At 41.9% G+C, this 21,129-nt stretch overlaps 2 non-coding genes across 2 annotated transcripts; one reads left to right on the forward strand and one right to left on the reverse strand.

Annotated features, from left to right (window-relative positions):
• Positions 1–12,751: 12,751 nt before the first annotated feature.
• On the forward strand, positions 12,752–12,858 carry LOC120250913. The gene has a single exon (XR_005533243.1). It is a non-coding gene; the product is annotated as a small nucleolar RNA R71 (small nucleolar RNA).
• Positions 12,859–18,036: 5,178 nt separating this feature from the next.
• Positions 18,037–18,143, reverse strand: LOC120250734. The gene has a single exon (XR_005533073.1). It is a non-coding gene; the product is annotated as a small nucleolar RNA R71 (small nucleolar RNA).
• Positions 18,144–21,129: the final 2,986 nt, after the last annotated feature.

Below are 21,129 nucleotides of genomic sequence, written 5' to 3' on the forward strand. Positions count from 1 at the left end.
CGTGGATAATTTCCACACGCTCGTGTGGATTCTCTGTTTCTATGATTTTCGGCCGGCTGTGAACAGTAACTACTACAGTGCTTTCCTATAGTGATTTACTACATTACCCTGCTACAGTACTATGCCAAAAATACTGCCGAATCCACTTTTCATCGAGGTAACATAAACAGGCACACGTTTATGCCGTGGATCGCTTTGCTTCTTCAATGACGGATAAAATGATGGAGATCTTGTTCTATGTGCATAAGTCGGAATGCTTGAGTGTGACTACCCTTGTGCCTCTCCAAATGGTTGTGTAAACTCAAATACGGGGAGGTTGGCACACACTCTAGCGTCTCGCACCCGACTTATATCTTCGCGTTTGAACTTTAGCAAGATTTCGTCCAAAATCGGTGCATTGTGATCCACATTGGCTTCTTTCCTTCATAATTGGTTTCACAACCCTACATGCACGAAAGTAACATAAAAACACACAAATTAGTGTAGAAACCCGAGGAAAGTAATGCTCAACATAAGGAAATAATGCTTCGCATTCATATCGCACAAGCACTTATCAAACACCGTGAGGGGTAGGGTTGTCGAACCTTAAGGACGGGGACTCCTACTACTAATTACTCTTCTAATCTTTAGTCAGTGAATAATGGTTTGGAAATGATTAAACTAGAGTAAGATAAGACAGAAAGATGGAAAGGGCAGGTAGACAAAGGTTGAGTTCTTGCAACAAAGAGAAGTAATGCCCTAGACTAATTCCCAAGTGCATTAGTGTATTGACTTGCTTCCAATGACTATCAGGTACATTTTAAGATCCTTACATGTGCTCTATAGCAATTTCTTATCTATGGCTCCCAAATATGTTGAGTTTTGCAATTTTAACTACGAGTCTCATACATGTCAATTTTTGCTATTACACAAAGCAATTACAACTATAGCAATCGACATATGTCAAGTTTTATAACTACAACTATGCAAATCAAGCACATCAAGTTATATGACACAAGATTTGACATAAGAAACCAATAAATTCCATTGCCATTAAAAATAAGTAAATCAAAGTATACTAAGAAACATGGTTGATAAGCCTAGGGCACCGTAAATGGTTATCCACTCATAGGTTCACACAAATGAGAAAAGGGAAGAGATACAAAAAAATAAGAATTCATAACTGCCTCTTCTAAGAAAAATCTCCTTGAATATGCTTCAAAGAACTTTTTTGGTAGCTAAGCTTTACTTCTCAATATTCCTTCAACTCTGCCTTGATCTCCATAGAATGTGTGGTCAAGATTGCTCATGACCTACATCAATTGGCTAGAAGTGGAGAAGAAAACTTTTTCCAAAAAGCTCCCACAAATGCCCTAGATATGGGTTATAAAAGCATTTTTCGGACCGAGCATGGTCTAAGCATGGTCATGCTTAAGCTGTGCTTTTCTCGGTTATTTGGCAGAAAATGACTAAGTGTCCGGACAGTGTAATGCATGTGGAGAGCATGATCATGCTTAGCCCGTGCTCCCTAGAAGCACGCCCATGAAAGGAGTAGAGAAACATTGCTTCGCTTGGAGCAAGCCCATGCTTGCATTGTTGCTTAATCCTCTTGAAACCAGCAATAAGCACAACCAATAAGCACGATCGTGCTTAGGCCGTGCTTAGCTTGAACCCTTAGAAATTGATGTTTTTTGGCCGATTTTCTCTTTGAAACATCTTCTATTGTTCGAAAACCAGTCATTATGCACAACAACAACAGAATACCCAGAATAGCACCAAACTATACACAAATAATGCTAAAAGGGAAGAAATGCATAAATTGGAGGTAAATAAAATACGATATAAAATGCACTCATCAGGACCATCAGTAATAGAAAAGTTAGATAGAATGAGATTCCACTTTATTTGTGGTTCAGAAGCAACCTAGTACTCCTAAGCCAAAGCAAAGGCTTCCTAGGAATAATGTTAAATTTAGGCATTTCATTCCTGCAAATGGCATTACATCTAGATTTTCAAATGAGCCAAGTTGTAGTGGAAATAATAAATTTCACAAAATTTCAAAAGCTAATATAATCCAATTCAATCCACAAGTCAGAAGTAAAGCCATTAGGAAAAGAAATGTTTTTACCAACTAAGCTCCCAACCAAATTCCAAACAGATTGAACTTTAGCACAAAAATTCAAAATTTGTTATGTAGTTTCAGAAGTCAACCTATAGAAGACACAATTGTCATGAGGTCCCAAATTCAGAGCATAATGGAAATCATAAGTCTTAATTTTTCCCTTCAAAAAGAAGCCAAAGGAAATGCTTAGCTCTTAAAGCCACTTTTAAAGACCACAATTTGTTCCAACCACTCCAGGATTCACCATCAGCATTAAAAGTGGCTAAATGTTGGTAAACAATGATGCAGAGTTTGCTTTTATAAGATTTGGGGAACCAAACCCAAGGAGCAAAGCTATTTTGGTTAATAACTCTAGATCTAAAAATAGGCGAATTAAAATGCTCTCTATAAACCATATTGAAAGTACAAAGATTCCAATGAGTATCCAAAGTAAAAATCTGAAAGACAGACAAAGATCATCCAAATCCAAATCCATATTTAATAATGCTGGTTTAAAGGCTTAAGGGATTTCAAAACCCCATGGATCATTCAAGAAAAGAATACAATTAGGATTAAATTCCTTGATCCATAGAAATGGTTTGAGAGGGATAGCTGTATGGCATAAACTCCTAAAGAACCAAGAATAGTTGACAGGAATATTATCAGTCCAAATGTTAAAATTACCATACTTTTAATAAACAATGTCAACCAAAATAAGATCTCGAGAATTCAAAAAACTGAATACATGCTTAGCGATTAAAGCCACCTTAGAAATTTTAAGATCTTTAATTGAGAGAACCCCACAAAGCATTCAAGTGTAATATCTATGCTATTAACTGAATGAATACCACTACAATTATCACTACTTGACCAAAGAAACTATCTATTATTAGAAGAAATTTTATCCAAAACACTATCCGGGATAGGGTTAACAGAGAGATAATAAAGGGGAATAGATATAAGAGAAGAGTTAATAAGGATAACTTTACAAGTGGGAGATATTCTACATCTATTCCAATTAGTTCTATCAATTCTCTCCAACATCAAGTTAAAATGAGATGCAGCCAGCTTTTTTGGTGAAATCAAAATACCCAGCTAAGTAAAAGGAAAAGAAACAACATTAAAAGAGAGGATAGAGTAGATACTTCTACTGATCCTCTTATTAAACCATGTTGGAAAGAAAATTTCAGACATAAAAGCATTGGAAAATTAACCAGTCAACTGCCCATAAATAGATAAGTAAAGCTTAATGAAACGAGCAGTTTTTGTAGTCGCATGAGAAATAAGAATCAAGTCATCAGCAACATAAGGTGATTATAATTATTTCTAAGAAGACTGTTAAAACCAAGAATCATGTGGTTTTCCAAAGAAATATTAAACATAGCAGTTAGATTTTGAAACACCAAGATAAAAAAATAAGGAAAAATACCATCCTCTTGTATAACCCATCTCGAAGAGGAAATCCAAGAAGTAGGAAAACCATTGATAAGAAAAAAAGAAGAAGTAGACTTATGACAAGACTTTATCCGAGAAATCCAAAGACTAGGAAATTCATCTTGGTTAGAGTGACAAGAATAACATTTCAGGTTAATGTGTCATAAGCTTTTTCAATGTTAATCTTGACTAACATCCTAGGGGGGGTTCACTCTATCCTAATTAAAAGAATGCCCAATTTCTTGAAGGCCGATGATATTATCAAAAGAATTCAGACCAGAAAAAAAGTCGCGTTGTTCCCTACCAATAAGATGCTGAAGCACATGCTTCAGACGATTTGCCAAAATTATGGAAATAATTGTGTAGCAAACATTATAGAGAGAAATCAGGCGATAATCTAAAACCATCTTATGGTCGCCATTTTAGGAATTAACTCTACTTAAGTCTTACCCTAAGATTTAGGAATAACATAGTAAAGAAATTCACAGCCAAATAAACATGACCATCCGCCTCATTCCAAAAGTAAGCGATAGAACTCAGCATTAAGAACATCGGGACCTGGAGTCTTACCCAAAAAGAAAAAAACCAATGATAGAAAAGCCTCATTTTTGGAAACCTCACGAGTAAGAAATTCACAATCACTAGATGAAATAGTATTAAGATCATTCGTGAGAGCATTAAAAATTCTATAAACGTTTTTGGTGAAGAGTCAGTCAAAAGATTCAGAATAAAAGTCCAAAAAAAACATTCTTAATACCAGGATGATCAATAAAAACATTACCACTGGCATCCATGATGTGAGAAATAGAATTAAAATGTTTCCAAATACCCACACAATTATTAAAAAAACTAGAGTTGTTATCTCCATCTTGCACCTAGATAAGACGGGCCCTCTGAGCCCACTTAATATCATTTTGCCTTTGGAGGATGACAACGCCTATTGCGCGTGACCTGCAAGTGCACGGCTTTGTCGAAGTAATAAATCCCAAGTGAGTGGGGTATTGTATCCACAGGGAGTAGGGAATAAAAATACTAAAATTGCTACTTAACCAAGAGAAGATGACTAATGATTGTTTCAATAAAGTGTAATGTATGCAAAAACAAAAGAAACAAGAACGAGAGGCCCAAGTAAGTGAAAGAAAAGGCAATCGATAGAAGTGGGGTACTCGGACAATGCTCTCCCAATGACTAATGCTTCAAGTGTAAGACCTACTATTATGCTTCCTAACTAATGCTTAATGACTCGTGGAAATCCTAAAGTACACGGTCCCAAACCTAAGGTCAACCGTGACTAACTCTACACTATGTCCCGGTGGAGAAATCGCTCAGTCTCAACACCTCACACTGAACAAAGTTGTATGGAATTCTAGGGATTCCAAGTTATAAAACCTATTCCCATGTGTAGCTCTAACCCTTTGGTTCAGGCGAAAGACCCCTAGTCACAATTAAGCCCCAGATACTAAAGTCACTTCAACGCTTCACTTTTTTGCTTGCGCAACTACACCCCAGCGGTGTTCATCCTTTAGTTATTCACTTTATTGTAACCGCAAAGAACTCTAGGAATTGGAGGTAGGATAAATCACACTAGGGGTGAAAAGGGACGCTCCGCTACCTCTCGACTCACCCTCCCAACCCTCTCCAATATAGCTTTGTCTAACCCTCATGGCGTGTCACCCATCCACAAAGGTTACCAAGATGAACCCTCAACCCTAGTGTCACTCTAAAGGAGAAATCATTCAACAAGCATTCAAGATTGAAACTCAATTAAAAATATCAATTAAGGAAGTCATAATAAAAGGTCAAAGGAACATTAACATCCTAGAGTTTACAAAATCCAAGTACCCACTAGGGGGTTTAGCTCTTCATGGAGCAGGATACAATCAATAATGAAATCAAAAGTAAAAATAAGTAATCTATAGGAAAATCCCCTCGGTATTCCAAGTAGCCTCTTCTTCTCCAAAGGTCCCCTTGTTTGGCCTAGGGCACACCTCGTCAGATCGATGCTGATGAAACCTTCTTCCAAGCGAAGCGCAATGTTAAATCGGTAGGACCACTCCAAAGACTTACCAAAGGCCTCTCAAAACCCTAGCCGACGGCCTCTCAAAAGATTGACAAAAGTTAGATAGAAGGGTGAAAGATTCTTCTCAAAATCGGGATGAATCGTGGCTTAAATAGGGCTGGAAACGGGCATCCACACACCCCTGTGGAATTTCCACACGGGCGTGGGGAATTTCCACATGCCCGTGTGGATTCTCTAGAGACCTGATTTTTGGCCGACTGTGAACAATAACTACTACAGTGATTTGCTATGTAAACTGCTATAGTGCTCCACCAAAACACTCCCAATTCCACACTTTTCATTGAGGCAACATAAAAGGGCACACTTTTTTGCCGTAGATCACAACTCTTCTTCAATCAAAGTCCTCATTGGTGAAGATCTTGCTATCAATGCACAAGTCAGGATACGCAATGTCACTGCCTTCGTGCCCCTCCAAATCATTCTAATTACTTGAATACATGGAGATTGGCACACATTCACGTGTCTTAGATCCCCACTTGTGTTTTCGCGTTTTTTCCTTCCAAGATTCCACCAAATAGTACGTTTATAGTCTACTTTTGGCTTCTTTTCTTAATACTCAGTTTCACAACCCTGAATGCACAAAATAACATATTTATTAGTGCTTAAACCTGATAAAAGTAATGCTCATTGTAAGAAAAGAACACTTTGCATTCTTAACAAATAAGCACTTATCAAACTCCCCCACACTTAAGTTTTTGCTTGTCCTCAAGCAAAAATAAAACATTGAAGCATAGAAGAAGGAAAAATTGAAAGTGCTTGGCCTTAGGTTCACCAAAGCATGCAAGGAGAATATTCTACAAAAAAGGGAACTTTCAACACTAAATATGAAAAATTAATGCTCTAGCTAAAATCTTGAATAAAAAAAGACAACAAAACCGACATCGTGTAAGGGTGTGTAAACTCACTCAAGTACACCCAAAGTATACTCCTCAAAGTTCTAAGTACAAGGGACTTATTTATCTACATGCATAACAAAACAAATGGATGGTAGTAGCTTCACACATGCTCTATGGTAGCCCTTTCCAAAGCTGCCGCTAAGGTGGCTTTCACACTTTCGAGGTGGTAGCTCTTTATACCAGGTGGTAGCTTTCACTCATCCCATGAGATAGCTCTTTCTCTAATTAGAGCATAACTAGTATCAAAGTTATGAGTGTAGCTTCGTACTTCATAGGTGGTAGCTCTTTCCACCCCCAACGAACAACTAAACAATCTATTTTTTTCTTTCTTTTCGTTTTCCATTTTTTTTTACCAAAATTGAACAAGAAACAAAACTAATTAGTCCCTTAAACATCGAACTTGAGTTTCCAAAAGAGTTTCATGAGTGAGTGGTGCACAAATATTAATCTGGAAAAAATTCCTAGAAATTCAAGTAAAAACTAGAGCATTAGAACATTCAATGTCAAAATTTCTCCTAAACTCAAGAATACAAACATTGCAACTAAGGTGAACCACCATTGGCTACGTGAGCATGTATGTCAATCAAAACTTGTGTAAAAAACATGTGCAAAGTGAACTCCCCCCACACTTAAGATGTACATTGCCCTCAATGTACACATGAAAGCAAAATAGAAAGTATTGCAATCAAGCAAATATGCGGGAGTGAGCAATCGAAACAATACTCCCCTAACTCCTAATGTTGCGCTTGATGGAGCTAAATCCTTTGGAGTAAAGTTCTAACGGGTTGTGAAGCACACACGGCCCACATTGGCCGTGTCCATGACTAGTTCTCAATTCCCATACTGACAAGACTATCTGCACGCATACACAAGGGGGTTCAGTGAAGCTCAACAAACAAAAATAACTTGAGTATATAAAAGATAGAGCAATGAAATACAACTCAAGACAAAAATAAAAGATAAACTCAGAAGAAAGATCCTTTCTGAGTATACAAGTCCAAAATAAAATGTAGAAAGAAAGCAATTACAGGTGCATCAAGTGTTAGTGTCATCGGTGGTCAGCTCTACCGCTGCTATCGGTGCCAGGTCGAATGGTGCCGGTAGATATGGTGACGGTGATGCTGGCAGGGCCAGAGGGGTCCTCGGTCTCATGATGAGGGGTGAGGACGCGTCTCGCTCAAATAGTTGCGGTAAGGAATCAAGACGTGCCATCACCTCCGTGTGCTACCCGGCCTGTGTAGCACGGACCTCATCAATCTCAGTCTAGAGTACACCTACAGCACTCTCGAGCCTCTTAAAACGATCATAGGCTCGAGAGGGAGAAGACATGCGCACTGGGGATGGTTCCTGTGCTGTAGATGGTACCTCAATCTTTGTATGCTCTAGCTGCGGCTCAGGAGGAGGATGAGGATCCTCTCCTATTTCATCTCCACCATCTACTACATCTACAATAGGTGTAGTCAATACATATACACCAGGCCTGTGTCTATGCACCAATCCCATTAATCTCAATGTATCCATGACTAACAGTGAAGACACAGTCATCTTCTCAGCCCCACGTATGGCGTCTAGCAAACCCATGCCAATAAGGAGTCTGGTGATGTACGGGCCAGAAAAAATGATAACAACTCTAAAATACTGGCCTTGATGGTGCAAATACTCGGCCAGTATGTGGCCTAAATACTTGGCCAATGAATATACAATTGCTCCTGTCAGCTCAGGACTCCAGTACTGTCACCACGGCCATTCATCGACCAACTCAGAATGGCATGAAGATAGCGGTACGCAGGTTGGGCAAGGCTAGTGGCCTTCGACACCCCTGGCTCATACTGTCCCTGGCCGCATAAAATGCTATACGCTCTCTGAGGAGTCAAAATATCGGGGTAGTCAGTCGGAAGTCGCTCATACTCATAAGTGGCCGTAATGGTCTCATCATATAGGCCCAACATGATTAAGAACTGTGGGACCCTCATAACATGGTAATATCCAAGTACTCTAAACTGTATAGTGTCGACACTGTCAATCTAGCATCAGACCTGTCAAACTCGAACGAGGATAAAACCTCTAGTGTGAGTGCACGGATAGCTAACTCTCTGATCAATAGTAATCGCCTCTTACCACCCACTGAGAGAAGATCCTCTACCTCATCCGCCAACCTATCTCCTTGTTGTATACCTCGCAACACACTTGTGTCTAGAAAACGAGATTGCCCGAATCTCAATTTCGACAACCGCTCAAAACGGGCTTGGTGCTCGGGAGTAGCAAATCCCATATTCTCCGACTCAGGAGATGACTCATGCGGACGTTTCTCAGCTTGCTTCTTCGACCGGGGTTCCACATATGCAAAATTCAAAAAAACCAATCGATCAAAAACATTGAAAAATTGTTTCTACAGAATTCCACACAGTCGTGTGGAATTTCCACACGCCCATGTGGATTCACCGGGCGTGAAGACCGCACGGCCGCATGCTTGAAATCTAGAAATACACCATCAAATCATTATAAAACTCTTCCTTAGCATGTATAAACCATCTAATTGACACCAAAATGATCTCAACATGTATAAACCATCTAATTTGAAGTCATTTACATGAGTGTAATGAGGCCCATAACTTAGTGTTCCTGCTATGTATCTCAGCCCTCTTCTTGCTGCACCAAAATGATGCTTTGTTGGGCTGGATCTATTGAAGATCGAAAGAGCACTTCAGGTTGTGTATTCATCATGGGATCAGCTGCAGTCACTTGGACCTCGAAGAAGCAAGAAATCATAGCATTATCAACCACTGAAGCAGAGTATGTTGCAGCCACCTCCTCAGCATGTCAGTCAATATGGATTATAAGGATTTTGACCAACATGGGCCAAGGACAAATAGATGCAATAGAGATCTATTGTGATAATAGATATGCTATCTCATTAACCAAAATCCCAGTTATGCACGGAAGAAAGAAGCATGTGGATATACGGTTTCATTTCATACGAAGCCTGGTTGCGGACAAAGCCATTATCAGCTCAGAAATTCAGTTATTTCATGATGAAGATGGGAGTCTCCAGCTATGAATTAAGGGGAGGTGTTGGAGTTAATTCATGCACTGACTGACGTGGATTAACTCACGTGGAGAATAACTAGTCAATGGACTTAGTCTTTATTTCGTAATTAGTTGAGTATATAGTGGAGATAATGTAGCTAGTGGACATTGTGGGTTCACTTGCTAATTTAGTGGAGATAATGTAGCTGGTGAATTTTGTGGGTTCACGTGCTATATATGCATGTCATTATGTATGTAAGCTTCTTCAGATAAAAATATATTAAAAAAAAAGTTCTTCATCCAAAAAAAAAACCCACAGCTCTAAGTGATTGAGTACGAGTGTTCTCTGAGTAATAGAGAGTGTGAGAATGAAGAAGAATGAACGGATTTTAAAGAAAACCCACGGCTCTTGCATTTCTATACATTCACACGGGCATGTGGAAATTATCCACGCCGTGTGACTCCACAGGAGAGACCCATAGGGGCAGACACACGCTCTTCTGTGCTCTTAGGATAACACTCAATGCTTCTAAATACAACCACACTGGCGTGCGGAAATTACACACACCCGTGTGCCCGACCCACAGGGGTAGATGCACGCCCCTGTGGCTTCTCTGTCCATCTAAGAAGAATCTCTAAGTGTTTCACACGCCCATGCAGATATTCCACATAAGCGTGGACCTTCACAAGACCGGCTCATAGGGGCAGAGACACGCTCCTGTGTATTCTCAGGATGGAGGAGAGCTCTACTGTAGAGATCCACAAAAGCGTACGGAAATTACCCACGCCTGTGTGTTTGTCACAGGGTCATCCACGTGGGTGAGTCCACGCCCCTGTGTCTTCTCGGGAAAATCTCTAAGTCTCTACAGGACGACACACGCCCATGTGGAAATTACCCACGGGCGTGGACCATCCCAAGGTCGTTCACAGGGGCGAGTCCACGCCCCTGTGTCCTCTCGGAATGAGCTCGCAGTAAAGACCCACGGCCGTGCGGAAATTCCACACGGCCGTGCATTTTCTCTGGATGCCTTAGAAAACTCTGCAAGCTCTGTAGAAAATTCCTGAACATAGTAATACACTCAGAGCCTGCCATATTATACAAACTATACTAGGGAAAAAACATGAAAACCTCGCTCAAATGACCAACAACTTCGCCAAAATGTCCATGAGAAAATCACAACAATAACATCTAAAAATGAAGACACCAACACTTAAAGCGTTATTCATGAAAACACTAACTAAAAACTAGGAAAACAGTAAAAACTTGGGTTGCCTCCCAAGAAGCCCTTGTTTAACATCACTTAGCTTGGCGTATCTTGTCTTACCTCACAGGGGTTCATAGATGAAGGTTCCCCTCTTACCCATGATTTGGAAGCATGATAAACATAACCTTTTGAAGGTACAGGGAGAGTTGTCAACCTTGTTACCACTTAAAGGTTCATCCCCTTGTTCCGTTCATGCATATTTGCAATAGCCTTGGGGTGTTTCTTGTGGCATCTCCTCACTCGCTTCATCTTTTGGAGCATCTTCTTCACGATCCCCGGAGTAGATGGTACCTTCTCCTCTAGACCAAGCATCATCACCTCTTCGTTCTCCATTTCTTGGTCCAGAAACCCCGAGTACGGATCTGGATTCAGCATTTTCTGCACATATTCATTGATTTGTTCATCAGTAATGTCAAGAAAATAAAGAGTATCATCAAAGTCGAGAGAATGTCACATGGCTTTGTTGAGGCGGTATGTGAGCTTGTCATCTCCAATCCTCAGTGTCAACTCCGTGCCGTACATGTCGATAAGTGCCTTGGAAGTGCATAAGAATGGCCTCCCAAGTATCAAATGAACATCTACATCCTTATCGACATTCAATACTATGAACTCTACAGGAAATATGTACTTATCCACCTTGACAAGTATGTCTCGGATGTCTCACTGTTTGATCTGCCAATTACAATGTCATCCGAGTGGCCTAGGCTCTCCCAAGCCTAGCTTCTGAAAGAACAAGTATGGTATGACGTTGATACTAGCCACCGAATCCACCAATGCCATCTCTTCACCCAAATTTCCAATGTTGCATAGAATCACAAAGCTTCCGTGATCTTTCTTCTTGTTCGGCATATTCTTCTGCAACACTGCCAAACAAGAGGCATCTAAAATCACCGATGCACTCTCCTCCAACTTCCTCTTGTTGGTCAAAAGATCTTTCAAGGACTTGGCATACTGAGATATTTGAGACAATGCCTCTACAAAAGCTATGTTGATGTGCAATTGTTTGAATAGACCCAAGAACTTCTGGTATTACTCATCATTTTGGTCATTCTTCAATCTTGAAGGATACAGGATTCTTGGCTTGTAAGGTGGGGGTGCCACCTCCTTCTCTTTCTTAGCTCTCTTCTCAACCTCCACGACCTCGGGTGCTTCAATATTGGTCTTCTCACTAGGAAACCTACCCTCAACCTCACGACCACTTCTCAAAGTGATCACCTTGACATGTTCTCTCAGATTAGTCTCAGTATTACTCGGCAAGCTTCCTTCTGGTCCCTCCAATAGGGACTTCACAATTTACCCCACTTGATTTTCTAAATTGTGCAATGAAGCGGTGTCGTTGCAAAGTGTAGCCTCGACTGATTGGAACCATGTATCCGATGATTGCACAAATCTAGTCAAGGCTTTCTCTAAGTCGGTCATCCGGGTTTCCAAGCCTGAAACTCTATTCTCCATATTCGGAGCTTGTTGTTGTTGAAAACCAAGTGGTGCTATGGCCTTTTGCTGCCCTTGGTTACTCCATGAGAAATTGGGGTGGTTCCTTCAACCTTGGTTGTAGGTGTTGCTATAGGGATTACCTCGTACCCTTCCCGAGGTGCCCACAAAGTCTACTTATTCAGTCTTGGCTGAGGTAACAATTGAAATAGGATAATCAGACGACATATGTAAACCCCCAGAACCATCATAACTCGTGATCACGGCCACCGTCAATGAAGTCAATGTATCCAATTTCTTGCTCAATGCGTCTACTTAGGCTGCTAAGGATGTAACCGCGTCAATTTCATGGAGTTCGATCACTTTCTTCTTTTCCTTTGCATTCCATTGGTAGCTGTTCATGGCCATTTCCTCTACCAACTACCAGGCTTCTTCAGGGGTCTTGTTCCCCATTGTACCTCCTACAGCAGCATCTAGAAATTGTCTTGTACTTAGATTCAACCTGTTGTAAAAAGTCTGAATGATCATCCATTCGAGGAAACCATGCTGTGGACACTTCCGCAAGGGGTCCTTGAATCGCTCCCATGTCTCAAACAAGGATCGAAGCTCCATCTAAAGAAATGATGATATTTCATTACAAAGCTTCACCGATTTCCCTGGAGGGAAGTACCTTGCAAGAAAAGCTTCAAACATTTCATTCCATGTCGTGATGGATGCTTGTGGTAAAGAATGTAGCCACTTCTTTGCTCTTCCTTTCAGCATGTCACAAACTTCCAAGAAGTTTTTAATATGGTTGTTTGGATCCTCATCGGCCAAACCATTGAATTGCGTCGACTGCTATATCATTTGGATGAATGCTGGCTTTAGCTCAAAGTTCGGAGTTGTAATCGGGGGCCGCACAATGCTAGATTGTGTGCCCAATACTGATGGTCTAGCATAATCAAAAAGTATTCTCTCTTGTTCATTCTGTTGTGCCATGTTGTCAGACCCTTCTACTTCCACTTCAGCTAGATTCGACAGTTCTTGCACTGCTTATTTACCCTTTATTTTGAGTGTACGTTCAAGTTCAGGATCACCTTCAATTAATATCAAAGGGTTCCCTCAGGTCATAACCTGGAGCTGCACAAAAATAAAGAAAATTAATCAGAACGATGATAGAATAAGAAGATGTGAAGTAGAATGAATGATGAATGGCTAAGATAACAAAGTGCAAAGTATCTCTAAATGCCTATTCCCCGCCAATGGTGCCAAAAACTCAACAACGCCCCTTGCGTGTGACCTGCAAGTGCACGTGTTTGTTGAAGTAATAAATCCCAAGTGAGTGGGGTATCGTATCCAAAGGGAGTAGGGAATAAAAATACTAAAATTGGTACTTAACGGAGCAAATATGACTAATGACTGTTTTGATAAAGTGTAATGTAAGCAAAAAAGAAAAGAAACAAGAACGAGAGGCCCAAGTAAGTGAGAGGAACGTTAATCAACAGAAGTGGGTTACTCAGACAATGCTCTCCCTAGGACTAATGTTTCAAGCACAAGACCTACTATTATGCTTCCAAAATAATACTTAATGAGTCATGGAAATTCTAAAGTAAACGATCCCAAACCTAAGGTCAACTATGACTAACTCTACACTATGTCCAGGCAGAGAAATCACTCAGTCTAAACACCTTACACTGTGCAAAGTTGCATGGAGTTCTAGGGATTTCAAGTGATAAACCCTATTCCTATGTGTAGATCTAACCCTTTGGTCCAGGTTAAAGAACCCTAGTCACAATTAAGGCTCAGATACTAAAGTCACTTCAATGCTTCACTCTGTTGCTCGCGCAACTAAGCCCCAGCGGAGTTCATCCTTTAGTTCTTCACTATATTGTAACCACAAAGAACTCTAGGAATTAGAGGTAGGGTAAATCACACCAGAGGGGAAAGGAGACGCTCCGCTACCTCTCGACTCACCCTCTCAATCCTCTCAAATCTAGCTTTGTCTAACCCTCATGGCCTGTCACCCATTCACAAAGGTTACCAAGATGAACTCTCAACCCTAATGTTACTCTAAGGAGAAATCATTCAATAAGCATTCAAGATTCCAACACAATTAAGAACATCAATTAAGGAAGTTATAATAAAAGGTGAAAGAAACATTAACATCCTAGGTTTTACAAAATCCAAGTACCCACTAAGGGGTTTAGCTCTCCATGGAGCAAGATACAATCAATAATGAAATCGAAAGTAAAAACAAGTAATCCATAGGAAAACCCCCTCCATATTTATGTCGATGGTTTTGTGGAGTAGGTTCTTCTACTCCAAAGGTCCCCTTGTCCGGCCTAGGGCACACATCATCGGATTGATGCTGACAAAAGCTCCCCCAATAACATTCTTCCAAGAGAAGCGCAGTGTCGAATCCGTAGGACCACTCCAAAGACTTGCCAAAAGCCTCTCAAAACCCTAGCCGATGGCCTCTCAGAAGATGGAGAAAAGTTGGATAGAAGGGTGAAAGATTCTTCTCAAAATCGGGCTGAATCGCGGCTTAAATATAGCTGGAATCAGGCATCCACACACCCCTGTGGATTTTTCACATGGGCCTATGGAATTTCCACACAGATATGGGGAATTTCCACATGCCCGTGTGGATTCTTTGGAAACCTAATTTTCGGCCGGCTGTAAACAGTAACTGCTACAGTGTATTGCTACAATGATTTACTACAGTGCTCCGCCAAAAACACTCCCAATTCAACACTTTTCATCGAGGCAACATAAACATGCACATGTTTATGCCGTAGATCACAACTCTTCTTCAATCAAAGTCCTCATTGGTGAAGAGCTTACTATCATCGCAAAAGTCAGGATACTCAAATGTGACTGCCTTCGTGCCCCTCCACCTCATTGTAATAACTTGAATACATGAAGGTTGGCACACATTCACGTATCTTAGAGCTCCACTTGTGTCTTCGCATTTTTCCCTTCCAAGATTCCACCAAATAGTGCGTTCCCGATCTACTTTTGGCTTCTTTTCTTAATACTCAGCTTAACAACCATAAATACGCAAAAGAAAACAAATATCCATGTATTAGCGCTTAAACCAGATAAAAGTAATGCTCATCATAAGGAAAGAACACTTTGCATTCTTAACACACAAGCACTATTTCTTGTAAAGGCCCTTAATCATTAGAGATATTAACACTATCATGGATTTCAAGAGTAGAAATTTCAGATTTAGTGTTTTTTAAATAAGTTGCAAAAGAATTCAAGCCATTGAAATGCCATTGAATTAATTTAGATTTGGTGAGGGCCTCTGATAAGTGCTTGTGCGATATGAATGCGAAGCGTTCATTGCTTATGTTGAGCATTACTTTCCTCAGTTTTCTACATTAATATGTGTGTTTTATGTTACTTTTACGCAGGTAGGGTTGTGAGGCCGAGTATGAAGGAAATGGGCCAATGTGGATCATAATGCACCTATTTTGGAGGAGATCTTGTTAAGGTTCAAACGCGAAGACATAGGTCAGGTGTGAGATGCTAGAGTGTGTGCCAACCTCCTCGCATTCGAGTGAGCACATCTATTTGGAGGGGCACAAAGGCAGTCACGCTCGAGCATTCCGACTTATGCGTATAAGAACAAGAGCCCCGCCAACATGTACATCATTGAAGAAGCAAGTGATTCACGATGTGAACGTGTGCCCGTTTGCGTTACCCCGATGAAAGTATTGAATTGGGAAGTTAATCAGGTCGGAGACTGTAGCAGAGCTGTAGCAATTACTGTAGCAACAATGTTCACAGCCGGCCGAGAAATCAGAGAAACAGAGAATCCACACGGGCGTGTGGAAATTATCCACGCCCGTGTGGAAATTCCGCACGGGCACGTGTATCATCCACGCCCGTGGAGTTGCCCGATTCCAGCCCTATTTAAAGCCGATTCAGCCCCGATTTTGGTATTCTTTTCTCCATCATTTCCCCAACTTGTGAGAGGACTTCGGCTAGGGTTTCGAGGGGTATTGCCCAAGGTTTTGGAGAAGGTCTACGGCTCCGACATCGTGATTCCATTAGGAAGAAGGTTGGTAGGGGAGCTTCGATCGAGGCGTATCCTATACCGGATGAAGGAATCTTTGGACGACGAGTAGAGGACTCTCCACAAGACCATCGACACGATCATCGAGGGGGTTTCTTTATGGATTCATTGCTTTTACATTCGATTTCTTTGATTGTATTAAGCTCCATGGAGAGCTAAACCCCTACTGGGTACTTGGATGATTGCGAACCCTAGGATGTATTCGTTTCATTGAACTTCTTTATTATGCTTTCAATAAATTGATGTTTATTGTGAGTTCCAACCTTGAATGCTTGATTGTATGAACATTTCCCCTAGAGTGACACTAGGGTTGAGAGTTCTTGTTGGTAACCTTGTGAGTGAGTGACACACCATTAGCGTTAGACAAAGCTAGGTTGGAGAGGGTTGAGAGGGTGAGTCGAGAGGTACAGGAGCGTCCCCTTTTCCCTCCGACGTGATAGATTCTACCTCCGTTCCTCGAGTTCTTTGCGACCATAATGGAGTGAATGGTCTAAGGAATGAACCTCCGCTAGGGCCTAGTTGCGCGTGCAATGGAGTGAAGCGTTGAGAGGATCTTAGTATCTAGGGCTTAATTGTGGCTAGGGACCTTCCATCTGGACCAAAGGGGTAGGTCTATATTTAGGAAGAGATTTATCACTTGGAATCCCTAGAGCTCATTGCAACTCTATGCGAGAGCGAGGTGTTGAGATTGTTCGATTTCTCCTCCGGGACATGTATAGAGTTAGGCATAGTTGACCTTAGATTTGGGACTATGTATGTAAGGATTTCCACGACTCACCATTGCATTAATTAGGAAGCATAATAGAGAGTTCTTGCACTTGAAGCGATCATCCTAGGTGAAGCATTATTCGAGTACCCCATTCTTTATCGATTGCTTTACCCTCTTCTTACGTTTGCTCTTTCACTTGTTGTTTTATTGTTGAGAATTGAATCAATTTCACACTTATCACTATTGATATTCCACATAGCTAACAACCAAATTAAGTATTTTCACTCCCTACTCCCTGTGGATTCGACCCCGCTCACCCGGGATTATTACTTCGACAAGCCCGTGCACTTGCGGGATATAAGCAAGGGGACCTTGTCATGTTTTTGGCGCCGTTGCCGGGGAGCTAGGCGTTTAGAGATACTTTGCACTTTGTTTCCTTAGCTATTTCACCACACATTCTATTCCATATCTTCTTATTCTATCATTTTTCTGATTTTCTTTTTCTTTTTCTTTGGTACAGCTCCAGGTTATGACCCGAGGAAATCTATCAATATTGATTGAAGGAGACCCTGAGCTTAAACGTACATTTCGAAGGAAAGGGAAAGAACCTGTACAAGAACAGCCTAATCCAGCTGATTTGGAAGTAGAAGGATCTGACAACATGGCGGAACAGAATGAGAAACAACGGACACTATCCGATTATGCTAGACCTTCAGTGTTGGGGACACAATTGAGTATTGTGCGTCCCCCAATTACAGCTCAGAATTTCGAGCTAAAGCCGGCATTCATCCATATGCTGCAGCAGTCCGCACAATTCAACGATTTGGCCGATGAGGATCCAAACAGTCACATAGAGAGTTTCCTCGAGGTGTGTGACATGCTGAAGATCAATGGTATGACGGATGATGCCATCAAATTGAGAGCCTTCCCATTTTCCTTAAAGGGGAAAGCAAAGAAGTGGCTACACTCATTGCCTAGGGCATCAATCACTACATGGGAGGAGATGGTAGAAGCTTTTCTAGTACGTTATTTCCCTCCCGGAAAATCAGCCAAGCTTAGGAATGAGATCTCATCCTTTATGCAATTCGAATTGGAGTCTCTATTTGAGACATGGGAACGGTTCAAGGAACTCCTGCGCAAGTGTCCGCAACACAGATTTTCAGAGTGGATGATTGTTCAAACCTTCTACAATGGGTTGAATGCAGGTACAAGACAACTCTTGGATGCGGCGGCAGGAGGTACCTTAGGTAGCAAGACCCCCGACGAGGCTCGTCAATTGATTGAGGAAATGGGGTTAAATAGCTACCAGTGGAACGCGAGGGAGAAGAAAAAGGTGGCCGGTCTCCATGAAATTGATGCGGTAACTTCATTGGCGGCCCAAGTGGAGAGTTTGAGTAAGAAGCTAGATCTTATAGCTTCGAATAGAGTTGCGGCCATAACCAATTACACCGGTTGTGGTGGAGGACATGGTCCCTCCGATTGCCCAATCGTCATTGGTGATGTTTCTTCAGTTGAGAATGTCGACTTAGTAGGTAATGGAATGAGACATCAAGGGAATCCATACAGCAACACCTACAATTCAAGTTGGAAGAATCATCCCAACTTTTCATGGAGTAATCAAGGACCACAGAAGACCATGGGCCCATCGGGGTTCCAACAACAACAACAAGCCCCTCAAGTGGAAAATAGAATTTCTGGCTTGGAAACTCGAATGACGGATTTGGAGAAGCATTTGGCTAGATTTGTTCAATCAGCAAATACAAGGTTTGAATCAGTCGAGGCTACACTTCGCAATCACACCGCCTCCTTGCACAAACTTGAAAATCAAGTGGGGCAAATTGCGAAATCTCTTTCTGAAAGGCCACATGGGAGTTTACCAAGCAACACGGAAACCAACCCGAGAGAACATGTGAAGGTGATCGCTTTGAGAAGCGGTCGTGAGGTTGAAGGGAGGCTTCCGAGTGAGAAGCTGAAAGAACACGCACCTGAGGTCGTAGAGGTTGACAAGGGAGCAAGCAAGGAGAAAGAGGTGGCACCCCCACCTTTCACGCGAAGAATCCCTTATCCCTCTAGATTGAAGAATAACCAAGAGGATGAACAGTATTAGAAGTTCCTGAGTTTGTTCAAGCAACTCCACATCAACATTCCTTTTGTTGAGGCTTTAGCTCAAATGCCTAAGTATGCGAAGTTCCTTAAAGATCTATTGACCAACAAGAGGAAATTGGAGGAGAGTGCTTCAGTGGTGCTTGATGCTTCATGTTCGGCGGTGTTACAAAAGAACATGCCGAACAAGAAGAAGGACCCGGGAAGCTTCATTATCCCGTGTAACATTGGCAACTTAGGTGAGGAAATGGCATTGGCGGATTCAGGAGCGAGTATCAATGTCATGCCATACACTTTTTTCCAAAAGCTAGGTTTGGGTGAGCGTAGGCCTACTTGGATGACTTTACAATTGGCGGACCGAACGGTACAACATCCAAGAGGCATCATTGAAGACGTGCTTGTCAAGGTGGACAAGTATATTTTTCCGGTTGACTTTGTAGTGCTAGATGTCGATGAGGATACAGAGGTACCCTTGATACTTAGGAGACCGTTCTTGCGGACTTCCAAAGAATTGATTGACATGGACGGCGGAGAGCTCACATTGAGAGTCGGAGACGATAAGCTCACTTACCGCCTTGCTGAAGCCATGCGGCATTCTCTCGATTTTGATGACACTTTGTATTTTATAGACACTACTGATGAGATTGTTGATGAATATATACAGGAAATGTTCAACCCGGATCCGTATGAAGGTTTGTTCGACCAAGAGAAGAGCAATGAAGAAGTACTGATGCTTGGTTCGACTGGAGAGGAAACATCTACCCCGGGAATCTTGAAGAAGGTGCTCCGAAAAATGAAGAGGGCTCGAAGACGCCACCGAAAACGCCCCAAGACTGTTGGAGACGTACATGAGCCAAGGGAGTTGGACGAACAATTGCTTGGTGGTCCGAAGCCTGCTAGTACACCCTCTACCCTCAAGAGACTTTGCTCATCATGCTTTCAAGTTATGGGTAAGAGGGCAACCTTCATTTATGAACCCCCGTGAGGTAAGAAAAGATACGTCAAGCTTAGTGACGTTAAACAAGCGCTTCTTGGGAGGCAACCCAAGTGTTTACTGTTTCTGTACCTTTTAGTTTAGTTTGCTTGCATGAATAAATTGTTAAGTGTTGGTGTTTCAATTTTTGAGTGCTTGTGCTGCGATTTTATTGTGGATCTTTAAAAGAATTCATTGTTGGTTTTGTTGTGAGTTGGTGAAGTTTGGTCGTTTGAGTTTTATATTGTGTTTTCCTCTGGTAAATTTTGCATAATAGAGCAGGCTCTGAGTGTGTGGACATGTTCTGATTAATTCTGCAGAGCATGCAGGTTTTTCTACGTCATCCAGAGAAAACACACGGGCTTGTGGAATTTCCACACGCCTGTGTATGTTCACTGTGAGCTCATCCAGAGAAGGCACAGGGGCGTGCGGCTGCCCCTGTGGATGACCACCCAACTGGCGTACGCCCGTGGGTAATTTCCGCACGGGCGTGTGAATTTTTGCAGAGTTGGACAGTTTTTCCCGAGAGCACACAGGGGCGTGGACTCGCCCCTGTGGGCAACCTTGTGAACCACGCACGGGCGTGGGTAATTTCTGCATGCCCGTGCGAAACTCAGCAGGTTGCTCCCTCCATCCCGAGAAAATAAAAGGCGTGCGGCCGCCCCTGTGAGTTGGGGCATGTGAATGACCACGCCCGTGGGGAATTTCCGCACGGGCATGTGTTAGACTTGATATTTTTTCTCGGATGACCAGGGAAGCTACAGGGCGTGCGTCTTCCCCTGTGGGTCTAGTGCACGGGCGTGGGTATTTTCCGCACGCCCGTGTGAATGCACAGAACGCCAGAAGTCGCGAGTTTTGTTTAAAAAGGGGATGATTTCTCTCCTTCTTCACGACTCCTTCTCACTCGAAAACACCCTCACAACATACTCCGAGTCCATAGCGCCGGATTTTAGCGAAGTTTTCCGGCCGGCTTTTCATTTTCAAACTCTTCCTCGTCGGTAAATCCTTTTTCATCATCTTCTTTGTCAATTCATAATTTCTATTGATTAATCTGGTTAATAATGCCTC

Source organism: Dioscorea cayenensis, chromosome 19 (assembly GCF_009730915.1).
Source record: "Dioscorea cayenensis subsp. rotundata cultivar TDr96_F1 chromosome 19, TDr96_F1_v2_PseudoChromosome.rev07_lg8_w22 25.fasta, whole genome shotgun sequence".
NCBI lineage: Eukaryota > Viridiplantae > Streptophyta > Magnoliopsida > Dioscoreales > Dioscoreaceae > Dioscorea > Dioscorea cayenensis.